Here is a 14,699-nt window from a genome sequence, read left to right as displayed (position 1 = left end):
CAGTAAAGAGAAAAGAGCCAGCCTGGCTCCCTGTCTGATTTCCACCATAACCCAAATGCACATGGCATAGGGAAAATGCACGAATTCACTAATCAACTGCCAGGTTTAGAATCACTCGAGGCTTTTATAACTACTCTACTTAAATCACAGCTAATTCTGCAAAATCAAGACTATTTCCTTGACCTGCCAGTTTGGTAATCCAATCTTCATGTTTGTTCATATTAGCAAGTATCAATTTCCTGTGGGATGCAGTAAATCTTCTCAGTGAAGCAAGGGTGAGGTCACTGCTTGGCAGTGTCTTTGTTAAGCAGAGTTACATCTGAAGTTTGGGTTTTTGGCATACTTAACACACTTTGATTTTATCCCAGAAATGGAATTCTATGTAGCAGCAGAGAAGAAAATATTTCTAAAAGGTAGCTATGAAAATGGCAGTTGGAGAGAGATTCATTCCAATATTCTTTGTATGGTTCTCCTTTTGCCTTCTATTAGCATCTTGACTCTTTTCTCTTCGTAGTATTTTTTCCAACAGTAACATTTTACAAATGTTTCGTCATTTTGCAAAGGGACAGAGCCATCTGTCAACAATAAATACAACTTTATCTATTTTCCTATGTGTACTTTTGGGATGGAACCTGTTACAGCAAAACTTCATCCAGTCTGTCAGAAGAAACCACCTAGTCTTTACTGGCTAGAACAATTTATTTTGCACATACTTCTACAGCACAGTGGGATAATTTCTGAGTTTTCAAGAAATTCCAGTTCTGTGTCTGCTGAAGTCTGTGGTCATATCATGTCAACTTGAGACTGTCTTTAGACTAATTTGGACAACTGCTGGCTAGAAGACACTTATATTGCTCCTCTTTCAGTGCCTGTTTACTAGTGGACATTCAGACAGTGCAGGATCACGTTGCTTTGTCCAATACATTTGTGCAAGCAGAAATGAGTAATGAGAATGGACTTGGTGAGGGGAAGTAACCCCTTAGGTTCCATACGAAAGGGACTGAACAGTGTGGGATGATGCTGCACTACAGGTTTTAGGCCCCCGTTCCCAGTCATTGATTGTAATTTTTCCCCTTGATCTTTCCTCACTTGACATACTCAGTAAATACTTCTCATGCCCAGCCCGGGCTTTTTACAGTACCAAATCCTACTCTGGTAGCCTGCAGACCACAATTCATAACATAAAGTTTACTGCACCTCTTGGGAGTATTGACAACGGTATAGTGCCCGTTAAAGCAGCAGTTGCCAGAAGATGATGGCTCTGCCTGCCTCCAAAAAGTTTCCAAGAATCCCAGAGAGGTTCACTGTGATGCTGACATCAGAAAACATCAGGGACCTCTGAACTTACACGGCAATGGAAACACCAATTTCCTTCCTCCACTGTTCAGCTAAGAGGATACTGTATGGCCACCTGATGTACCAAAAGAGATGATCAGAATAAAATAGTTATTGTGCTCTGGCCTTGCTGATTTTGTTGTTTCTATCCATACTTACTACTTGATATAACAGAGCTGCAGTGCTTCTGCTTATATCTCTGCTTCTGCTAAGGTTGCAGCGAAAGCCTGTCTTCCTTTGCTCTCATTCTCCTTCCCAGCTTGCTTTCCTAAGAAGATGTAGGTGTGATGAAGAGGCATCACAGAGCAAGCAGAAGAAAAACTGAATGAAATGTAAAATCTGCATTGTGGGAAAACAGAGAAGCACAGTTGGTGGAGACCCAAAGAGAGCTCAGAGCACGGAGCTGCAGTAAAACAGTTTGACGCATCAGTCAGCCACTGAATAGGGAAATGCATCCAAATTGGCTAAACACTTCTTGATACATTTATGCGGTGATGTACAACTTAGAGATTTATTTCTTCTTTATTTTTGCCTTATGTGAGCAGGCTTCCAGCACTGCCAAGACAGAAAGAACACCAGTCAGTCATACATTCAGATAAACACTCTGGCGTCTCTCAAAGCTTACAGCAAACTCTATGATTTAGGCTGAGGAATGGCCCTGCAGCTTTGGAGCTGTCTGAGATAGCTGACCAGTGCCTGCACAGGTTGAACTGGAGAGACTGTCATGGGAGCAGCACACACCTCATGCTACAAAGGCTTTCCAACATTTTATAGTTCACTAGTTTGTCTCATATTAGAGCTGCAGCATCTCAAACATATCTTGTCTTCCCAAAATGTTTATTAACCCCAGACTTCTGGATCACACCCATTCCCCCTGCCATTCCAGCAGCAGCGCGTAAAGTCCTAGAACGATCAAATATCCCAAGTCAGAAGGGACCCACAAGGATCATGGAGTCCAACCCCCAGCTTCATACAGAACCACCCAAAACCAATCCCAGTGTCTGAGAGTGTTGAACTCTGGCACTCAGGGCCGTGCCCACAGCCCTGTGCATCCCGTTCCACACCCAACGCCCTGTGGTGCAGACCCTTACCCTGACCCCCAGCCGCCCCTCCACGCTGCTGAAGCTGCAAGAGTCTAGTCCTTTCCTGACGGCTCCTCAAAGAACAAACTGAGAATAAAAGCTAGTCACCACAAATATCAGAGAAATTCAGATCAGCGAAGAAACAGAACCATCCATTTTGGTGAAACTGACATCCCACCAGAACACATTTTTTATTGTTACATACCACGTTCACTGCCTCACTGCTTAACTGAAAAAACTGTAAAGTGACAGAATTGTTCTGATCTGTAGTAAAAATACAACCATGTGCTGCAATTAAATCCCTAAAACACCAGTGAATAGAGTGTTGGTAGAGTTGGTGCCAGGGAAAAACAGGGGCAGACCAAGCGCAAGGGAAAATATATCTTTCCCTAACTGGCCTCCCCTTCTGTGCTGGTTTTTGAAGCTGACTGCCCAGCAAAGAATGCCTGAGAGAAGTCACTCTGAGGTCCGCAAGTGCTCCTGCAGCACAGTCAGCATATAATACCTGTCAGCAGGTCCCAGTATTGAATAGCAATAACTTTCAATAATAACTAATTAGTGTCACATACAGAAGCTTAAAGATAGAAAGCGCTATAGCTCTTCTGTTGTCAGATTGCAGCACTGAGGCTGAGCTTTATGCATCTGCTGGGCTGGCACAGGCAAGTCTCTACATGCGAGCAGGGAACTTTCCTTCACAGTGCTCTGTCAAATCATGCATCTTGTCACCTCCTCCTGCTCTACAATGCTGCTCCTTCTGCAGCTATCCAGCCAGGGCTAATCCTTGGTACATCTTCTAGCTCTTTTAGGATAAGCAAGCAGAAACTTGTTTTGGCTGGCTCTGAAATGTTGGCATGGTCAGAACGCCGTTCCCTCACTTTTCTTGCATGTCAAACAGAGGGACGTATCTGTGTCAGTCCATGTTGAGCATGTCACCTTTTCATTCATAAAACACAGCCTGTATCTTTAATCACTTTGCCAGAATAATAGCAAAGAAACAAGCAATTGATTGCCTGTGTTATCAGACACTATTGAATAAGTCTAGATAAGGATGCTGAACAACCTGGGCTGATTAGTATTCCTCATGCAAACACTTCCCCATAACCCAGAGTCATCTGTATCCCGGCAACCCTTAAAATTTCATTCTCACTGAATTGCCAGATCTTTATCAAAATATAATTACAGTCTTAATTTGGAAGATAAATTTTGATTGCCTGTGCTGTGCCAAAAAAAAAAAAAAAAAAAAGTCAGGTACAAGAGAGTTGAGGTACAACTGGTAAATGTGAATCTGCATATTCTGACATTGGTGCATCACCTTTCCTCTGAGCAGAAGTTAGCTCCAACAGCTGGCAGTGAAGTTACGCAGGGGTAAACTGGCAGAAACATGAAAAACAAGATGCCTGATGCCATCAAATGAACTTTGTGCTATAAGAGGCTTGGGGGGGAGGGTGGAATCTGTAGCTGAATATGAAGATTATCACTATTATGAAGATTATCTACTATTATCATTATCAGGTGAATGCAGCACTGTTGTAAACCTGGTAGAAAACACTGGTCTTTCTTGAAAGATAGGGAGATTGGACAGAACTAGCCTTTTCTCCTACTGCTTTTTCCCCTCCTTCAAATAGAGGCAGAAACCAGCACAGTGTTTTACAGTTATTTCCAGAGGGTTCTCAAAATGCAGGGGTCACAAAATGGCTTCAGATTTGAGCAAATTGTTCTAGTGTTCATCTCAAGACTAAGTGACAGCTTTTAAAAGCACTCTTAAGAACAGCCTCTGTGGCTGATTCATTCCAGCAAGATCTTCTAGCATCAAAAGCTTGGCTGCTATAAGGCTGAAGAGAAGGGGGGCTGCTTTCCAATGATGGTAGAGTTCTACACATATAGGCTGCCACCAGCTAAACACCTCATGTCTGCATGCTTTGTAGGGCACAAAATAGCTGTTCCTCACTCGTGTGTGCCAGCACCCTTTATTCCTCACAATGACAGAAGACATTAAGATTCATGCATGTATCACAATGGACCAGAATCATCCATCTTTACTATGTGCTGTTACAGTGATGTATTATATTTGATCCCACTCCCATCTGCAACAGATGCAGAATCAATCTCTACGTACAGTGTGAAGACGTAGTTGGAAATTCCCATCACTTTAAGTACTATTACCAAAGATACACTTCTGAATGGGAGTAACTCTAGTAACATCAAGAACTGACGTGATTACAAAGATTTTTCCCAAATCAAACACTCAGCCTAGAAAAAAATCTCCCAGAGGAATGTAGCCACTGCCAGCTCTACCCATACAGCCCAAAAGAGACAGCCCATCAGGCAAGCCACTGAGGTTACCTAGTTTCTGACTTAGCAGACTACAGCAGTCCAAAATCACTTCAGTTTTACCCTAATGAAATGCCAAGGGGGGAGAAGATAATTACTTGGATGGCAATAGCATAAATGCAATTAGACACCTGACCTCAGTGTTTCTTGGTCACATGCACAGAGTTGAACTCATTATTAAAATTGGAACTGGGAAGTTCTTCCTTTCCTCCTCCCCCACACATAGTCTCAGGGACTCAGTTATCTGTACTTTCTCTGCAGTACTGATACAGATCCCTTCCTAGGACAATGTCATCTCATCCCTTGAAGCTGATTTCCTCACCTCCTGTGGTACCTTTGGGTACTTGGCCTTGGGTCCTCTTTGTAGCTTTATAGCTTTGATCACCATTGCATGCCCATAAAATACCCTCTGATACACCTGTTACCTTGAACTCGTGGCAACCTGAGCTCCCACAGAGCTTATACTGTCCTCTCTCGGGCAGAACATACAAGGTGAGAACAACTGGAACAGTATATAAATTCTATCACACAAGCATATAGAAAGATTATCCTGCAGATAGAAAGTCATACCGTGTCAGAATTGTGATAGAAAAAATGTTCTTCCCCATGGGCAGTGGTCACACAAGCAAAATTTCCTTCTTTCATACCCCACTGCCTCAGTGCTCCCCAAGACACCAGTTCAAACCAGAGTCTGGCATAAGCAAACATAGCTGCCAAACAATAAGACCCAAGGCTCACCAAAATCCAGGTTACTGCAACCTTTACATTCACTTTGTGCACTGGTTCCCATTTCCTGTATCAAGTCTACTCATGGCAGTGATGCTTTTGCAAACAATATCAGCAGAGTTTTACAGCTAAATGGGCTCAGAGACTGAAACATTCTCATTCCCTTGGCGGTAAGACTTCAGTGTGGTTATGCTGTACTGCAGCAGAAATGCAGGGCAGGAAGGAACCATGAGAGAACTATCAAGTTCACTTTCAGAGTCCTGAAACACAGATAAACTGCCAAGAATAGCAAACGAGGTGCCCACCCCCAGACGCAGAGGACACTTCCTGAACTGAATTTTGACTCAAGTGTGGCTGACCTTGTCCTAAAAAGGTCAAAATGCAATCCTACTTGTAGTTTTCCTGCTCTAAAGTGGAGCAAGCATTTCTAGACCACCCCAACTTTATTCTTACTCAGTCTTAAAAAGCATCAAAGGACATCACACAAGCTCTGCAGGCTGTCTGTCCCAGCGCCTTATTTCTGTTTGCACTTGTAAAGGTCTTACTAACCTTCTCTGCTGCAAAGTCAGCTGGTTCCTAAGGGGGAAGAGGCTGCAGAAGCGGGCTCAGTGGCTGCAGTCATGTGCAGCTCCCCTCTTCTTTGGGTAGCAGGCTTCATCTTTAGTGCCAGGAATTCACAATTTCTCACCTCAGATGAACTGAGTTGAGACAGACAAGCCAGATCTCGTGCCCTCACGTACTCCAGACAAGGGGCAGGGGGACTGCTAGAGCCTCCAAATGAGGAGGATGAAGAGACGCTTACTTCAGAAGCACAATTCTTTGTTCTCCTTTTCAAACACGTTATTTTCCTTGTGGCCAAGGGTGCTACACTAAAATCCAAAGAAAATAAAGTTGCCTATTTACAGCAATAGATTCAGCTTAGCACTGGAGAGATGGAAAGCCTCCATGTGCTGTGGTGACTACTTCAGCATTGATATCCATTCCCTGCACCTGCCAGGCACACAGCCCCCACATGAGCACTATCAGTGACAGGCAAGCATACATCTGGATGAAAACCAGGCTGATACAAATAGAAAGCTTGGCCTGAGTTACACATTCCAACACTAAGGATCACACTGGAAGGACCCACAGAAGGGAGAGATTACCAGATCTCCCATCAAGGCATGTTGCAAGGGGAGGAGCTCAAAACAACCCTACATCAGCTGCCAGCATCTTCATGACAGCTGGTAGGAGAAAGCCTTGTTCCTCGATGGTCTTCACTGAGAGCCTTCTCAAGGACAATAACTGATTTCCCAAGCCTTAATCATCGGCAGGAACCCCCTGAAGGAACATTTTGTATTGGTTTGATACCATGATGTTCCCATTTTTCTCCTACTCATTCTCAAGCCCAGATTTCCCAGCTTTAAATTCACAAATGCTGTCACAGACTACAGCAGAAGGTATATGGTTATCACATACATACGTAAGCAAAAATAAGGTCTCCTCAGGTATCACTCACACTCTCTTTGATAAGAAGACAAGCAAGTCTTATTATGGGCAAGTGGGAGCCCAGAAAGAAATATTATGTTACTTTCATAGCCAAATGGACCCTCAGCACCACAGCTTCTGCCTTTGGACCAAGCAGCACCAACAACAAGCACAAACCCAAACTGTACCAGTGACAATGATAGCTAATACCTGAAAATACTGACTTGAGATACTCTTTCCTGCCCGCAATTTTGGTGATGCCTCTTCACCCTTAATGGACCTGTCATAATAACCTTATGCACCTAAAAATGGCTTGCTTGCTGCAGATCATTTCAGGATCCAGTGAGCAGAATAAGTCTCTGTGCTGCTGACCATCCGCAGAGCAGCCTAGCAGTGCACCAATTTCTATCAAAAACAGCAACAGGGCAAGTGCAACGGAGGTTGCAGCACACAACTGGTTAATGCCTGCCATTAAGAAATATGTATGCATATGCTGTCTGTAACAGTCCAAACATCTCATGTTGACATTTACTATTCAGTTCCATTAGAATTAAAATGCTCGTAATAAAAAACCTGGCAATGAAAGAAGAAGAAATTGCCATGAAAGCATGATTCATTTCTATCTCTACAGTTGGCTAGAAGACTTTCTGCCTCCTATAAGCAACGCTAAATGCCACCTACTACAGACACAAATGCCAACCGAGTCCTTTTCCATCCACCTGCGAGGCTCAAAGTACATTTCCCGTGTGGAAGGCTGTGCGCTTGGCAACCTCTGCATCCCCCTTCCAGGCGAGTCGCAGAATGCTGCATGCTAAACTCTGCTGTCATGACATGGATCTGCACAACGGATAAAAATCCTCAAACTAACCAGGCAAAACTTCAAATACCTGCAAGGTATTTCACAAACCAGAGCCGAAAGCTGAAGTCAGAGTATCTATTTAGAGAGAGGAGCCCTCTGCACAACCCAAACCAAAGGTCTACCAGAACAGTTTTGCAAAGGAAAGAAAACGCATTACCGTCGCGGGGACCCTCCAGTCAAAGCTGAGAGCCATTCTGGGACTGCAGGTTTTTCCTCCAACTTCCCTCACCGCTGCGGGAGGAACTGGTTAACAATGACATCACTGCTGGTGCTGCCCGCCTCCCGCTGCCGAAGCAGCCGCGGCCGCTGCTAGCCCCGCACCCTCGGCCTGCGGTGCTCCCGGTGCGGGACGGGGCCGCGCTGCAGCCCCCCCCGGAGAGCCCGGCTCCTGTCTCCCGGGCACGGAGCGGCTCTCACCTGGCAGGGCGCAGCGCTGAGCACGGTCGGCTCCCCTCTCGGAAGGCTCCCGTGTGAGGCAGGAGGGAGCAGAAAGGCCCTCCGGAGGGTTCTGCCTTGTGCCTCCTCTTCCTTCAAATCGAGGACCCTTGCTCTGCTTTGCTCTTTCCTCCTTGCGTTAGGACTGCAATCTCTCCTTTTTTTTTTTTTTTTTTTTTTTTTTCCCTCCCCCCTCCGAACGTGACATCATCAGACACCAACTACTTCTGTCGAAAACCAGCACCCCGAGCAACGCTACCTGGGACGAGCCCACTCGTAGCATCCCGACCGCACCGCTATCCCCCCCGCACGACGCCATCTCAGCTCAACTCAACGCCTCCGCGGCCGCCCCCTGCTCGGCGCCACGACCGGCGCCCCCGCACCGCTGCCCCGACCCCGGGGCTCAGCCCGCGCCTGCGCGACCCCGTCCTAAAGGCTCCGACCGCGGCCTCCAGGTGGAGCGGTCGGGGACTTCTCCGAGTGTCGCGGCGCTGTGCCGGGGCTGCCTGGGTGGCTGCTGGCGCAGCAGCCTCCCTGCTGCCTTCTGTCAAAACCGGGGAGAGAGGGACCTCCCCACTCCATCTGTGTGTGTGTGTTCAGCATGTGCCTTCGTGTACCTGCTATAGGCGTACAGCTGATAAAAATGCAGGCATGTGTTCTGGATCTCCTGCCATACCAGCAGTGCTGCAGATGTACCAAACGCTGCAACAAGTAGCAGCACCATGGGGGTAATGCTGTCTGTGCAAACACACTCAGACACATCAGTGTGCTATCAACACCCACAGTGGGCTGTACACAAACATACCCTCACTGCCATGTTGATTACAGGTGAGCATTTGAATTATAAATCATTCAGACCACTAAGATCATCTACTCCAACCACCCACCTACTGCCAATATTGCCCACTAAACCATACCCCTCAGTGCCACATCTACATGTTTCTTCAACATCTCCAGGGACGGTGACTCCACCCTCCCCCTGCACAGCCTGTGCCAATACCTCATTGCCCTTTCCGAGACAAACTTTTTTCTAATACCCAACCTGAACTTCCCCTAGCGCAACTTGAGGACATTCCGTCCTGTCCTATCGCTGTAAGGGAGAAGAGGCTGACCCCTGCCTTGTCACAATCTCCTTTCAGGCAGTTGTAGAGCAATGCAGTCTCCCCCTGAGCCTCCTCCAGACTGAACAATCCCAGTTCCCTCAGCCACTCCCCATAAGACTTTTGCTCCAGACCCTTCATAGCTTCAGTGCCCTCTGGACACATTCCAGGGCCTCAAAATCTTTCTTGTAGTGAGGGGCCCAAAACTGAACACAGCACTCAAGGTGTGGCCTCACCAGGTCTGAGTACAGGGTGACAATCACTTCCCTACTCCTGCTGGCTGCACTATTTCTGATACAAGACAGGATGCCATTGGCCTTGGCCACCTGGGCACACTAATGGCTCATGTTCGGACAGCTATCAGCTAACACTCCCAGATTTTTGCCTATGCAGCTTGCTAGCCACTCTGCCTCAGGTCTGTTGCATTGCATGGGGTTGTTGTGATCAAAGGCAGGACTGGACATTTGGTCTTGTTAAAGCTCATATAACTGGCTTCAGCTCAGTGATCCAGCCTATCCAAATCCCTCTGTAGGGCCTTCCTAGCCTCAGGAGGATAAACATTTCCTCCCAGTTTGGTGTCATCTGCAAACTCACTGAAGGTACATACATATTCAGAGAACACCAACTGTTGTGGCCCTGGGACAGGATTTCCACTGGAAAGAGTCTCCCTCTCCATCTTCCAGAGAGTGCGTGGCCCTACAGGTCCCTTCCTCAAATGGCTTGCTCAGGCTGCACTCATCTCCTCTAGGAATGCAGGCATGGGCCTCTGGCACAGGCTGCAAAAAGCTGCAGACTTAGGAAAGATGGTTTTGGTGAACAGGGATGTGAAACCATCTTTGAAGCTCCTTGAGTATGAAATTTCACGTAAACACAGAAGAGTGAGTCCTCTGCCACTGCTCATTAATCAACCCTCAGTTTTCTCACTGCTGTGATAGGTATATCACAGTCATTAGCAAAGGGGGATGCTATTTACATGTAGCGGCATCAATAACATCTCTGGAGTAACATCGATTATACATCATATACTAGATGAAAAGAAAAAAAAGGCAGAAAATGTGCCAATTCATCAGATATATCTGTGTTTCCCATTCTAAATGAAGAAAATGTTTAGCTCATCTTCTTCAGGAAAAAAATAAACCTGCTGCCTGTCTCCTGCATCCCATGTCCTTAATTTTTGAGCTCCCTGCCCAAATTTGCCAGAATAATTTATTATTTTACTTATGTATAGTTAAGATCCTACAAATTTCAAGTGGGGGAAAAAAAAAAAAAAAAAAAAAAAAAGCAAATTAGTGCCATCCTCACTGAGGACAAGCAGGTAAAATTCAACCATTGCACTTTCCACTTGGAACTGGCTAGGTGGACCTGGGCTAGTGGCAACCTACTTGCCCTTGGATTTGAAAGGGGATCCTATGACTCTTCTGAAAAGCAGTAAGCATCTCATAGACTGAAGGATAAATAGATACATCCACAGGCAGTCCTTACTTCTTGACTTTCTTTGTTTACTGGGACAATTAGTTTAGTATTTTGGTTTCTCACAGATTTATCAGCTCTTTGAAGTTCAATTGCATAAGTACTTTCTTGCCATGCTCACTACACTTTGGTTCTTCTGAGAGATGATATTGTTTTAATCTGCAGCCAGGAGTGTTAGCAGGCTGCCAACTGGTTACAATGGCTCTCAGATCCAACCAGATCCATGCTTGCCCTGACCATGAGATATTTTTGTAGGAAAGCAAACAAAACCATTCTCCTGAGTGGATACAGGCAAACAAGGTGCAGGACTGTGGGTGGAACAAATCCAACATATATAAGTGAGAACTGAAACTATATCCAGAACTCCCAAAACTCCCAATCGAAGAGGAAGAAATCCTTTCATCCAGGAGAAAGTAGAGCTTGCCCATCTCTCCTATAATTTGCTATTCTACTGTAATGATATTAACAAACAACTTCACTTGGCAAATGCAGATTGTTTCAAGTATTTGGGTGACTGAGTTGAAGATCGGTGCCCAAATAAATGAGCATCAAATAGAAGCATTGCCTTAATGTATACATTTCAGTGTATCTTGGGGTTTCTCCAAAGTAAATGGGGTAGAATATACTCCATATTGCATGAATTCTCCACTTGCCTTAGCAAATGCACTCATTCAGGATTTCCAATAGCCTCTTTAATCTAGTACTATGCCTCCCACGAGCACAGTTTAGCAAATGTATTGTATCGTTTAAATGGGTGTTTCCTGTTTTAAGAATCATTCAGAGATGAGCTGAGAGCCCAGGACCTTTTTTCTTTTTTTTTTGACTGGTCTTTAAATGCAATCAAATTTGGTAACAGACACGGAGTTAGCAGACAAATGTCACGCGTCTGAATCCTCCTCTATTTTTAAAGCTACAAAATGCACTGAAAGGAAGAACGAAACGTCCACTTCTTTAATGACATCCCTGCAATTTTCTGAAAAAATATAAAATTTCAATACTCTTCGATTTCAACCCAAGTTGTTACAAAATAAATCAAGGTCATGGCTGTCTGTCACTTTTCCAGATTACTCGAGTAAAGGTTTTCCTCAGCCAAATAATAGCAGCCTTAATAGGAACTCAGCCTCTCCTGTTTCATTATTTCAGGGAGGTTTAAATTTCAGAGTTGATATAGAATACATAAAAGTTAACTTTCAAGCAAAAGTAGTATGAATATTCTTCCCACCCCTCTATTTTACCTTCTCGAGGAAAGAGGGAAGAAAATAAGACCCACTGACCTGAGGCATGATGAAGAGGCAGAATAGCACGCCATGTCTCTGAAACAAAATCTCAATTCTGTTTTTTTCTGTTTCCTTTCCAATCCACTTGACTGTGGTACCCCACAAACAGGCCACTGAGCCTGCTGCTCCCCTTTTAGTGAAGCTGGCTGTCCTCAGCAGAGGCAGCTCTGAGCATCATATCATCATCTGGCAAATGATGGCAGTTGAATTCCTTGGAGAGCCTTACTCAAGTTGTGCTTCTTATTAGTCAGGCCCTCGTAATCAGACACAGCCCAGTGAGGTGCAGATGCAAAGTGAGAAATGGAGGCAAAATGTGGAAGAGGGAAGAAGGAGAAATCTGGAAGGGAGAAACATGAAAAAGGGATGGGGAAGCTATTTTCCAGTTTCTGTGTATATGCCACATAAGTTGAATGGCAAGCATGCACTGGACATAGATCCACAGAATCAGAGAACCATTCAGGTTGGACAAGGCCTTCAAGATGAAGTCTAGCCATTACCTAACACTACAAAGTGCCATTGCTAAACCATGTCCCTTAGTGTCACATGCACAAATCTCTTAAAATACCTCCAGGAATGGGAACTCCACCACTTCCCTGCGCAAGACATTCTGGTGCTTGCTCATACTCTTTGTGAAGAAATTCTTCCTAATTTCCAATCTAAACCTCTTCTGGCACAATTGCAGGCTGTGAGGTAGGATACAGCTCACATGCTCATCACGTCACCTTTGCTGCATTTTCATTTCCTCAGAAGGCAGTGGCCACAATGACAGACATACACTTTATTTCTCTCTCAAAATCTTCACACCAGGCTCCTTGTAAAGCTCAATATTGATTTTAACATTCCTATTTTCAGCTTTTACAACCTTCAGGGACATTGCCCTAGTCTAGTTATTCCCTGCCTTTTTTTACGTTCATACCTGTCTGTTGCATCACTGGCCCATACCCACCTCAACCTTGACATTCAGACCAGAGGGACCCCTCTGCATCTCACTGCACCCCCAGTAATGGAGGTAATGAAGAGAAGGTCATAGCAGGAACTATCTTCTGTGTACCAGATCTGCTTAATACAAGCCCTTTGCATTTGTTACTGCACATCCTGATCTACACCCATCAAGATGTCCATCAAGAACAAAAAAAACGCTTTGCTTTGAAAATCTTAACTCCCATCATACTACATTATGGTAGCTTGGCATTTAGGAGGCAAGCAAATATTATTTTGATGAGACAAAAAAGCTCTTGTATTATTAAAATAATTAAGACCTAGGAAACAATGCAATACAATGAAGGTTTGCAATACAATGATCAGGTTGATCACCTCCTCACACACTACAGTTCTGTTTCTTAAAACGCTTTACAGAATAGCATGCATTTTTCTTACACATCATAAAAAATCATTTCTCAAGGCTACAAGGTCACAGACTGAGGGCCCTTTTATAACAGCAACTCATGAAGCACAGCTCCTCTGCTTGCTGCAAGCCAAAGCTTTGTTATATTCAACTGTATGTTCTTCAGGCTGTAATTTCTAAAATGCGAATTAATGAGCATCTGGTAAAAGATGAGCACTGCTCCTCCATGAGTCTGGATATGTGCGTGTCATTGCAGATGAGCACTGTGATGGTAACTTGGATTTTGGATGAAGCACCTGCAGGAACAGTGTGAGCCTCACTATCCCAGCCATCCATCTCTCTGTCTGCTCCTCTTCTCGCCATGCAGTATCCCTCCCAGACCCAGAGCCTTGGCACACATACGCTGCAGCCTTGGTCATCAGACCTCCAAGCATCCCCAAACATCACTTCCTCCTAAATGAAAGAATACACTGCAGCCCAAAACGTAGAACAAGTGAGTCCTGTCTCCTGTCTTTGGCAAGCAAACAAGAGTAAGAAACACAACCCACATGCAGCGTGCACAGAGCAAGCTGCTTTGAACCAGCAGCTACCATTCTCGTTAGCCCATGCTGCTAGTACTGGTTTTTCTGCAGCTGTAGCAACCAAGCAGGTTGGAGCTAACAAGGTAAAAGCTTCTACAGCTGCACCAAATGATTTACAAAGCGCTCTGTGCTCCTTTGGTCCGTTTGTTCTATTTCCAATGCAGGCAATTTTTAAAATTGGAACAGTATTTATAAATATCAGGAGGACATAAGGTTATTCTTCTTCTCCGGCCCCCCAGTTTTTAGAATTAGTTTGTCTGCTCAGTGTATTTTGGGGACCCATGCAATCACTTCAAGGTGCAGCATTTCAAATGTCACATATATATGTATATATATAAGTGCACGTTAAAATGAGAGTAGGAGCCTAGCCTCTCTCCCGGGGGCTACCTGGACAGGGAGGGGTACTCAGTGCACAGCAGAGATCACCACACACCTTGTTGAGAAAAGTTTGAGTCCTAGATAAGCCATATGCAGTGGCAGCTATGTGTTATGGAGGTACTTCTGCTTCCTTCTGTGATAGCAGGGTGCAGTTCACCCACAAATGCACACTGCATATGCAGCTTTTAGCCTCATACCCTGTAAAAACAAGTGGGATGGGATCATGTCATGTGCCTTGTCCTCCTCCCCAGACACCTCAATCCTGCTAGTCAGCCTAGGTGGGAGGGTAGACGACACTGGGAGGGGTGCAAGA

The 14,699-nt window shown here is 45.0% G+C and overlaps 1 protein-coding gene across 1 annotated transcript in view; it reads right to left on the bottom strand.

Annotated features, from left to right (window-relative positions):
- Positions 1-14,699, bottom strand: part of NHS (NHS actin remodeling regulator) — a 252,222-nt gene that overhangs the window by 44,676 nt on the left and 192,847 nt on the right. The window lies entirely within an intron of this gene.

The sequence above is a fragment of the Lagopus leucura genome, unplaced genomic scaffold, assembly GCF_019238085.1.
Source record: "Lagopus leucura isolate 7727_CA_CO unplaced genomic scaffold, USGS_WTPT01 Super-Scaffold_100001, whole genome shotgun sequence".
In the NCBI taxonomy this organism is placed as follows: Eukaryota; Metazoa; Chordata; class Aves; order Galliformes; family Phasianidae; genus Lagopus; species Lagopus leucura.
Note: the sequence above shows the minus strand (reverse complement) of the source record. Positions and strands in the feature narration are given on the sequence as shown.